The 10,574-nt window shown below is 41.0% G+C and overlaps 1 protein-coding gene across 4 annotated transcripts in view; it reads left to right on the top strand.

Moving 5' to 3' along the window:
• The first annotated feature begins 10,357 nt into the window (after positions 1–10,357).
• Positions 10,358–10,574, top strand: part of LOC138214193 (calmodulin-binding transcription activator 2-like) — a 58,991-nt gene continuing 58,774 nt past the window's right edge. For 2 of the 4 annotated variants that reach the window (XM_069175588.1, XM_069175586.1), the window contains exon 1: positions 10,391–10,574. This exon is cut by the window's right edge and continues 907 nt beyond it. The gene's annotated coding sequence lies outside the window, so the exon portion shown is untranslated. The other 2 variants (XM_069175587.1, XM_069175590.1) reach the window with 2 other exon arrangements.

Genomic DNA, 10,574 nt, shown 5'->3' with positions numbered 1-10,574 from the left:
TGTTGTGTGTTTGTTGTGTTTGTTGTGTTTGCTTTGTGTTTGTTGTGTGTTTGTTTTGTTCTTGTGTGTTTGTTGTGTTTGTTTTGTGTTTGTTGTGTATTTGTTGAGTGTGTTGTGCGTTTGTTGTGTGTGTTGTGTTTGTTGTGTGTTTGTTGTGTCTGTTGTGTTTGTTGTGTGTTTGTTGTGTGTTTGTTGTGTTTGTTGTGTGTGTTTGTTGTGTTTGTTGTGTGTGTTTGTTGTGTGTTTGTTGTGTGTGTTGTGCGTGTTGTGTTTGTTGTGTGTTTGTTGTGTGTGTTGTGTGTTTGTTGTGTGTTTGTTGTGTGTGTGTTGTGTGTTTGTTGTATTTGTTGTGTGTGTGTTGTCTGTTTGTTATGTGAGTTTGTTGTGTGTTTGTTGTGTGAGTGTGTTGTGTGTGTTGTGTTTGTTGTGTTTGTTGTGTTTGTTGTTTGTTTTGTTTGTTGTGTGTTTGTTGTGTGTGTTTATTGTGTGTTTGTTGTGTGTGTTTGTTGTGTGTTTGTTGAGTGTTTGTTGTGTGTTTGTTGTGTTTGCTGTGTTTGTTGTGTGTGTGTTGTGTGTGTTGTGTGTTTGTTGTGTGTTGTGTGTTTGTTGTTTGCTGTGTTTGTTGTGTGTTTGCTGTGTGTGTTTGTTGTGTTTGTTGTGCGTCTGTTGTGTGTGTTTGTTGTGTGTTTGTTGTGTGTGTGTTTGTTGTGTTTGTTGTGTGTTTGTTGTGTGTGTTTATTGTGTGTTTGTTGTGTGTGTTTGTTGTGTGTTTGTTGAGTGTTTGTTGTGTGTTTGTTGTGTTTGCTGTGTTTGTTGTGTGTGTGTTGTGTGTGTTGTGTGTTTGTTGTGTGTTTGTTGTTTGCTGTGTTTGTTGTGTGTTTGTTGTGTGTGTGTTGTGTGTTTGTTGTGTTTGTTGTTTGTTGTGTGTTTGTTGTGTGTGTGTTGTGTGTTTGTTGTGTTTGTTGTGTGTTTGTTGTGTGTGTTTGTTGTGTTTGTTGGGTGTCTGTTGTGTGTTTGTTGTGTGTTTGTTGTGTGTGTTGTGTTTGTTGTGTGTTTGTTGTGTCTGTGTTGTGTGTTTGTTGTGTTTGTTGTGTTTGTTGTGTTTGTTTTGTGTTTGTTGTGTGTTGTGTGTTTGTTGTGTGTGTTTGTTGTGTGTTTGTTGTGTGTTTGTTGTATGTTTGTTGTGTGTGTTTGTTGTGTGTTGTGTGTTTGTTGTGTGTGTTTATTGTGTGTTTGTTGTGTGTTTGTTGTGTTTGCTGTGTTTTTTTATGTGTTTGTTGTGTCTATGTTGTGTTTGTTTTGTGTTTGTTGCGTGTGTTTGTTGTGTGTTTGTTGTGTTTGTTGTGTTTGTTGTGTGTTTGTTGTGTGTGTGTTTGTTGTGTGTGTTTGTTGTGTGTTTGTTTTTTGTTGTGTGTGTGTGTTTGTTGTGTGTGTTTGTTGTGTTTGTTGTGTGCTTGTTGTGTGTGTTTGTTGTGTGTGTTTGTTGTGTTTGTTGTGTGTGTTTGTTGTGTGTTTGTTGTGTGTGTTTGTTGTGTGTTGTGTTTGTTGTGCTTGTTGTGTTTGTTGTGTTTGTTTGTTGTGTGTTTGTTGTGTGTGTTTGTTGTGTGTGTTTGTTGTGTGTGTGTTTGTTTTGTGTGTGTTTGTTGTGTTTGTTGTGTGCTTGTTGTGTGTGTTTGTTGTGTGTGTTTGTTGTGTTTGTTGTGTGTGTTTGTTGTGTGTTTGTTGTGTGTGTTTGTTGTGTGTTGTGTTTGTTGTGCTTGTTGTGTTTGTTGTGTTTGTTTGTTGTGTGTTTGTTGTGTGTGTTTGTTGTGTGTGTTTGTTGTGTGTGTGTTTGTTTTGTGTGTGTTTGTTGTGTGTGTTTGTTGTGTTGTGTTTGTTGTGTTTGTTGTGTGTTTGTTGTGTGTTGTGTGTTTGTTGTGTTTGTTTGTTGTGTTTGTTTTTTTGTTGTGTGTTTGTTGTGTATGTTTTTTGTTTGTTGTGTGTGTTTGTTGTGTGTGTGTTGTGTTTGTTGTGTGTTTGTTGTGCTTGTTGTGTTTGTTGTGTGTTTGTTGTGTTTGTTTTTTTGTTGTGTGTTTGTTGTGTTTATGAAGATGATTTGTGAAACATGATGAAGATGATGTGTGAAACATGATGAAGATGGTGTGTAACATGATGGTGATGAACGTGAAACATGATGAAGATGATGATGATGTATGTGAAACATGATGAAGATGATGATGATGATGTGTGAAACATGATGAAGATGATGAAGGTGATGAAGATGATGTGTGAAACATGATGAAGATGATGCGTGAAACATGATGAAAATGATGTGTGTGAAACATGATGAAGGTGATGAAGGTGATGAAGATGATGTGTGAAACATGATGAAGGTGATGAAGATGATGTGTGAAACATGATGAAGATGATTTGTGAAACATGATGAAGATGATGTGTGAAACATGATGAAGATGGTGTGAAACATGATGGTGATGAAGGTGAAACATGATGATGATGATGATGTATGTGAAACATGATGAAGATGATGATGATGATGTGTGAAACATGATGATGATGTGTGAAACATGATGAAGATGATGTGTGAAACATGATGAAGATGATGTGTGTGAAACATAATGGTGATGAAGATGATGTATGTGAAACATGATGAAGGTGATGAAGATGATGTGTGAAACATGACGAAGGTGATGTGTTAAACATGATGAAGATGATGTGTGAAACATGACGAAGGTGATGTGTGAAACATGATGATGATGTGTGAAACATGATGATGATGTGTGAAACATGATGAAGATGATGTGTGAAACATGATGATGATGTGTGAAACATGATGAAGATGATGTGTGAAACATGATGATGATGATGATAAAGATGATGGTGATGAAGATGATGTGTGAAACATGATGAAGATGATGTGTGAAACATGATGAAGGTGATGTGTGAAACATGATGAAGGTGATGTGTGAAACATGATGATGATGATGTGTGAAACATGATGATGATGAAGGTGATGAAGGTGATGGTGATGATGATGATGAAGGTGATGAAGATGATGTGTGTGAAACATGATGAAGATGATGGTGATGAAGGTGATGAAGATGATGCTTGTGAAACATGATGAATATGATGAGTGAAACATGGCAGATAACAGCTGTTCTCTGAGTTCCAGACTCCACTCACAAATCAGTCACATTAACATGATCCGTTGTGGTTTTCAAACACAACATCTCTGAATGTAACTTTCAGCGTGTCTCAGCGTGTCTCAGACCGTCTCAGAGTGTCTCAGAGTGTCTCTGACCGTCTCAGAGTGTCTCAGAGTGTCTCAGCATGTCTCAGACCGTCTCAGAGTGTCTCAGTGTGTCTCAGAGTGTTTCAGCGTGTCTCAGACCGTCTCAGCGTGTCTCAGAGTGTCTCTGACCGTCTCAGAGTGTCTCAGCGTGTCTCAGCGTGTCTCAGAGTGTTTCAGCGTGTCTCAGAGTGTCTCAGCGTGTCTCTGTGTCTCAGACCGTCTTCAGATCAGTTCACACTTCGCTCCCTGGTCGTAGCTCGTCGGCTTCATCTGGACCCTCTAATGTCGGGTCGGCCGGTGTAAACACTACGGAGGGCGACGGAACACAGCAGCTACACCACACGTGTTTTTAGTCGTTTGAATTGTCCATAAGACGAGTTTAAGAGGAGCTTCACTTGGTTTCATTAAAGATGACTTATTTCACTTCAGGTGGTGTTTATCTTTGCAAACACACGAGTTCAGCGTTAAATAGGCAGATTTTTGAATGGAGTTTGGTGGGAGAGCAGCTGCTCAGCTCGCCGAGGAGGCTGCTGTCAGCTGGACCAGCAGAGAATGATCACACCGATCTCACCTGCGCGTCGTGTGGTCTGACCATGCTTTGTTTCTACTTTTACTGCTGTTGAACTGAAGACATATTTTGCTGACGTCAGCTTCTTCAACGTGAAGCTCATCGGTGTTCCATCATAACTTCCTGAACAGTGTGCAGGTCGATGAGAGTCTCTGTTAGCTGCAGTCCGGATGTTGTGGTTTGAAAATCTTTCTGCTCTCATCGAGTTCCTGAACGCATCACGGTGACGAACACGGAGGATCAACGACCTCCATTAGGAAGAATTCGGAGTCTCTTCATCACCACGGCAACGTGACCGCAGGTACGTCAACATCTGTGATGTCACCGTGGAAACCTGATTAAACCAACATTAATAATCAGCCTCATTCTTTGCATCAGATTTTAGGACAAATGTTTGGAGAATAAAATCTTCAACACGACGCTCATGTTGCCATGTTGGAGAAGGCTGTTGCCATGGCGACACGGTTCAGGTGGTTCAGTTAGCGTTCTCCTCAGAAGGTCCAACAGAACTCGGTGTTGACAGTCTGACTCTGAAAACCCAGCTGGTCTCTCCTGACCTGACGATCCTTCTTCGGTCTTGGACAGTGAAGCTCCGCCCCTCTTGAAACGTGATGTCATCATCCTCGCCGGCTCGTCGCTTCATCGGCGGAGACTTTCTGAACATTTTGAGGGTCTCTGATGACCGTTTACTGAGTTTGATATAAAATCTGCTGTTTCTCTGCTCCAGTTTCAGGTTTCCATGGTGACATCACTGATGTTCACGTACCGGCTCTCTGAACTTACTGATCCAACCGAACTGGAGCTGCAGCAGAACTTTATTATAACCGCTGTGTGTGTGTGTGTGTGTGTGTGTGTGTGTGTGTGTGTGTGTGTGTGTGTGTGTGTGTGTTCCAGCGGCCTGTAAACGATGATAAGTCTCCGGTGGGCCCGTGGCTGCTCGCTCTCTTCGTCTTCGTGGTTTGTGGATCAGGTGAGTTTCCTCCACAGGTTTAACAGGTGTGATGGTGTGTTTGTTGATGGTGTTTGTTGATGTTGTTTGTTGATGGTGTGTTTGTTGATGGTGTTTGTTGATGGTGTGTTTGTTGATGGTGTTTGTTGATGGAGTGTTTGTTGATGGAGTGTTTGTTGATGGTGTTTGTTGATGGTGTTTGTTGATGGTGTTGGTTGATGGTGTGTTTGTTGATGGTGTTTGTTGATGGTGTTGGTTGATGGTGTTTGTTGATGGTGTTTGTTGATGGAGTGTTTGTTGATGGAGTGTTTGTTGATGGTGTTTGTTGATGGAGTGTTTGTTGATGGTGTTTGTTGATGGTGTTTGTTGATGGAGTGTTTGTTGATGGAGTGTTTGTTGATGGTGTTTGTTGATGTTGTTTGTTGATGGTGTGTTTGTTGATGGTGTTTGTTGATGGAGTGTTTGTTGATGGTGTTTGTTGATGGAGTGTTTGTTGATGGTGTTTGTTGATGGTGTTTGTTGATGATGTGTTTGTTGATGGTGTTTGTTGATGGAGTGTTTGTTGATGGAGTGTTTGTTGATGGTGTTTGTTGATGGAGTGTTTGTTGATGGAGTGTTTGTTGATGGTGTTTGTTGATGGAGTGTTTGTTGATGGTGTTTGTTGATGGAGTGTTTGTTGATGGAGTGTTTGTTGATGGAGTGTTTGTTGATGGAGTGTTTGTTGATGGTGTGTTTGTTGATGGAGTGTTTGTTGATGGTGTTTGTTGACGGAGTGTTTGTTGATGGAGTGTTTGTTGATGGTGTTTGTTGATGGAGTGTCTGTTGATGGGGTGTTTGTTGATGGAGTGTTTGTTGATGGAGTGTTTGTTGATGGAGTGTTTGTTGATGGAGTGTTTGTTGATGGTGTGTTTGTTGATGGTGTTTGTTGATGGAGTGTTTGTTGATGGAGTGTTTGTTGATGGTGTTTGCTGATGGAGTGTTTGTTGATGGAGTGTTTGTTGATGGTGTTTGTTGATGGAGTGTTTGTTGATGGAGTGTTTGTTGATGGTGTTTGTTGATGGTGTGTTTGTTGATGGAGTGTTTGTTGATGGTGTTTGTTGATGATGGTGTTTGTTGATGGTGTGTTTGTTGATGGAGTGTTTGTTGATGGTGTTTGTTGATGGTGTTTGTTGATGGTGTGTTTGTTGATGGTGTTTGTTGATGGTGTTTGTTGATTGAGTGTTTGTTGATGGAGTGTTTGTTGATGGTGTTTGTTGATGGAGTGTTTGTTGATGGTGTTTGTTGATGGTGTTTGTTGATGGAGTGTTTGTTGATGGTGTTTGTTGATGGAGTGTTTGTTGATGGTGTTTGTTGATGGTGTTTGTTGATGGTGTGTTTGTTGATGGTGTTTGTTGATGGAGTGTTTGTTGATGGAGTGTTTGTTGATGGTGTTTGTTGATGGTGTTTGTTGATGGTGTTTGTTGATGGAGTGTTTGTTGATGGAGTGTTTGTTGATGGTGTTTGTTGATGGTGTTTGTTGATGGTGTTGGTTGATGGTGTGTTTGTTGATGGTGTTTGTTGATGGTGTTGGTTGATGGTGTTTGTTGATGGTGTTTGTTGATGGAGTGTTTGTTGATGGAGTGTTTGTTGATGGTGTTTGTTGATGGAGTGTTTTTTGATGGTGTTTGTTGATGGTGTTTGTTGATGGAGTGTTTGTTGATGGAGTGTTTGTTGATGGTGTTTGTTGATGTTGTTTGTTGATGGTGTGTTTGTTGATGGTGTTTGTTGATGGAGTGTTTGTTGATGGTGTTTGTTGATGGTGTTTGTTGATGATGTGTTTGTTGATGGTGTTTGTTGATGGAGTGTTTGTTGATGGAGTGTTTGTTGATGGTGTTTGTTGATGGAGTGTTTGTTGATGGAGTGTTTGTTGATGGTGTTTGTTGATGGAGTGTTTGTTGATGGTGTTTGTTGATGGAGTGTTTGTTGATGGAGTGTTTGTTGATGGTGTTTGTTGATGGAGTGTTTGTTGATGGAGTGTTTGTTGATGGTGTGTTTGTTGATGGAGTGTTTGTTGATGGTGTTTGTTGATGGAGTGTTTGTTGATGGTGTGTTTGTTGATGGTGTTGGTTGATGGTGTGTTTGTTGATGGTGTTTGTTGATGGAGTGTTTGTTGATGGTGTTTGTTGACGGAGTGTTTGTTGACGGAGTGTTTGTTGATGGTGTTTGTTGATGGAGTGTTTGTTGATGGGGTGTTTGTTGATGGAGTGTTTGTTGATGGAGTGTTTGTTGATGGTGTTTGTTGATGGTGTGTTTGTTGATGGTGTTTGTTGATGGAGTGTTTGTTGATGGAGTGTTTGTTGATGGTGTTTGTTGATGGTGTGTTTTTTGATGGAGTGTTTGTTGATGGTGTTTGTTGATGGTGTTTGTTGATGTTGTTTGTTGATAGTGTGTTTGTTGATGGTGTTTGTTGATGGTGTTTGTTGATGGAGTGTTTGTTGATGGTGTTTGTTGATGGAGTGTTTGTTGATGGTGTTTGTTGATGGTGTTTGTTGATGGTGTTGGTTGATGGTGTGTTTGTTGATGGTGTTTGTTGATGGAGTGTTTGTTGATGGTGTTTGTTGATGGAGTGTTTGTTGATGGAGTGTTTGTTGATGGTGTTTGTTGATGGTGTGTTTGTTGATGGAGTGTTTGTTGATGGTGTTTGTTGATGATGGTGTTTGTTGATGGTGTGTTTGTTGATGGAGTGTTTGTTGATGGTGTTTGTTGATGGTGTTTGTTGATGGTGTGTTTGTTGATGGTGTTTGTTGATGGAGTGTTTGTTGATGGTGTTTGTTGATTGAGTGTTTGTTGATGGAGTGTTTGTTGATGGTGTTTGTTGATGGAGTGTTTGTTGATGGTGTTTGTTGATGGTGTTTGTTGATGGAGTGTTTGTTGATGGTGTTTGTTGATGGAGTGTTTGTTGATGGAGTGTTTGTTGATGGTGTTTGTTGATGGTGTGTTTGTTGATGGAGTGTTTGTTGATGGTGTTTGTTGATGGTGTTTGTTGATGGTGTGTTTGTTGATGGAGTGTTTGTTGATGAAGTGTTTGTTGATGGAGTGTTTGTTGATGGTGTTTGTTGATGGAGTGTTTGTTGATGGAGTGTTTGTTGATGGTGTTTGTTGATGGTGTTTGTTGATGGTGTGTTTGTTGATGGAGTGTTTGTTGATGGAGTGTTTGTTGATGGTGTGTTTGTTGATGGTGTGTTTGTTGATGGTGTTTGTTGATGTAGTGTTTGTTGATGGTGTTTGTTGATGTTGTTTGTTGATGGTGTGTTTGTTGATGGTGTTTGTTGATGTAGTGTTTGTTGATGGTGTTTGTTGGTGGTGTTGGTTGATGGTGTGTTTGTTGATGGTGTTTGTTGATGGTGTTGATGGAGTGTTTGTTGATGGAGTGTTTGTTGATGGTGTTTGTTGATGGAGTGTTTGTTGATGGTGTTTGTTGATGGTGTTTGTTGATGGAGTGTTTGTTGATGGTGTTTGTTGATGGTGTTTGTTGATGGAGTGTTTGTTGATGGTGTTTGTTGATGGTGTGTTTGTTGATGGTGTTTGTTGATGGAGTGTTTGTTGATGGTGTTTGTTGATGGAGTGTTTGTTGATGGTGTTTGTTGATGTTGTGTTTGTTGATGGTGTGTTTGTTGATGGAGTGTTTGTTGATGGAGTGTTTGTTGATGGTGTTTGTTGATGGTGTTTGTTGATGGTGTGTTTTTTGATGGAGTGTTTGTTGATGGTGTTTGTTGATGTAGTGTTTGTTGATGGTGTTTGTTGATGGTGTTGGTTGATGGTGTTTGTTGATGGTGTTGATGGAGTGTTTGTTGATGGTGTTTGTTGATGGAGTGTTTGTTGATGGTGTGTTTGTTGATGGTGTTTGTTGATGGAGTGTTTGTTGATGGTGTTTGTTGATGGTGTGTTTGTTGATGGAGTGTTTGTTGATTGAGTGTTTGTTGATGGTGTTTGTTGATGGTGTTTGTTGATGGAGTGTTTGTTGATGTTGTGTTTGTTGATGTTGTGTTTGTTGATGGTGTGTTTGTTGATGGAGTGTTTGTTGATGGAGTGTTTGTTGATGGTGTTTGTTGATGGTGTGTTTTTTGATGGAGTGTTTGTTGATGGTGTTTGTTGATGGTGTTTGTTGATGTTGTTTGTTGATGGTGTGTTTGTTGATGGTGTTTGTTGATGGTGTTTGTTGATGGAGTGTTTGTTGATGGTGTTTGTTGATGGAGTGTTTGTTGATGGTGTTTGTTGATGGTGTTTGTTGATGGTGTTGGTTGATGGTGTGTTTGTTGATGGTGTTTGTTGATGGAGTGTTTGTTGATGGTGTTTGTTGATGGTGTTTGTTGATGGTGTTTGTTGATGGTGTTTGTTGATGGAGTGTTTGTTGATGGAGTGTTTGTTGATGGTGTTTGTTGATGGTGTTTGTTGTTTGTGTTGCAGCCATCTTCCAGATCATCCAGAGCATCAGACAGGGCATGTGATGACCTCTGACCTCGGGGCCGAGCCTGTGACATGACCCTGCCCGCCGTACACACACACACACACACACACACACACACACACACACACACACACACACACACACACACACACACACACACACACACACTAGTTCCTGTGGAGTTTGAATCTGAACTCGTTCTCACTGACCCCCCCCCCCTCCCCACCTCCCATCTATTTCTGGTTACTGTCCTCACTGTTGATGCAGCTGATTCCCTGATAAGTTATTGATTCCTGTCAGCTGACGTCTCAGCGCTCCTTCCTGTCTCTGATTATAAGGAACATTCTGATGTTACTGCTGCAGTCAGCTCGTTAACTCTACCCCTGTTCACAACACAACGCCGTGTTAAACGCACACATTTCTGAATGGACTCTGGTGCTGAGCAGAGCATTGAGAGCTACAAACATCGCTGCTGTCTGAAGTTAATCAGAGTAGATCAGCTGTTGATGTTTACATCTGTAGGGACGGTGAACCCTTTCACAATAAAATGCTCCGACAGTAGGTGGGAGTGAAATGTGCCCTGAAACAATGTTTACGTTTAACGAGCTGAAAACATCAGTCTGGTCCTTTGGAGGGTCTTCATGTGTTGGAAGGAGGAACGAGAGCGCCACCTGTTGTTGTTCTGCAGTGAATGAAGTGAATGACAGCTTCCTCCTGCTGGACCACACGCTCCGCTTTTATACAAAATAAACCTGATATTTTCTCTACTCGCCTCCCAGACCGCTGTCCTTCTTCCACACACACACTTCAGGAATATATCAGGACAACTTCAATGTTATTTCAGTAAAATGTAAATGTTATTTCAGTAAAATGTAAATGTTATTTTAGTAATATTTGAATATTTCAGTCATATTTGAATATTATTTCAGTAATATTAAGAGAACACATCAGATCTTTGATCAGGTTGTTAAAACTGTTTGAAGAAAAAGAAGTGACGCTGACTGTGTGACGTCATGCGGCATCATCTAAAATAACAGACCTGCAGCAGTGACCTTCTGGATGTATCGATCAATAAGGCAGTGAAACAGAAACATGATCATGATCGATAGATTACCCCCCCCCCCCCCCCGTTGCTGCGCAGTGACGTCAGGGGAAGAGAAGATGGCGGCTGTGCTGAAGGCGGAAGGTAAAGGAGCTATAACGGTCTGTTTCGTGTGAGCTGCTGCCGCTCGGTCCTCCTGCTTGTATTTAAAACGGGTTATTTGTCAGGAAGTCGTGAGAGACGAGCCCTGGCCGGCCGGCCCGGGGTTGCACGCTTTAA

The sequence above is a fragment of the Embiotoca jacksoni genome, unplaced genomic scaffold (genome assembly GCF_022577435.1).
Source record: "Embiotoca jacksoni isolate LCO1_2020_lvr unplaced genomic scaffold, fEmbJac1.0.p SCAF_68, whole genome shotgun sequence".
In the NCBI taxonomy this organism is placed as follows: Eukaryota; Metazoa; Chordata; class Actinopteri; family Embiotocidae; genus Embiotoca; species Embiotoca jacksoni.
Note: the sequence above shows the minus strand (reverse complement) of the source record. Positions and strands in the feature narration are given on the sequence as shown.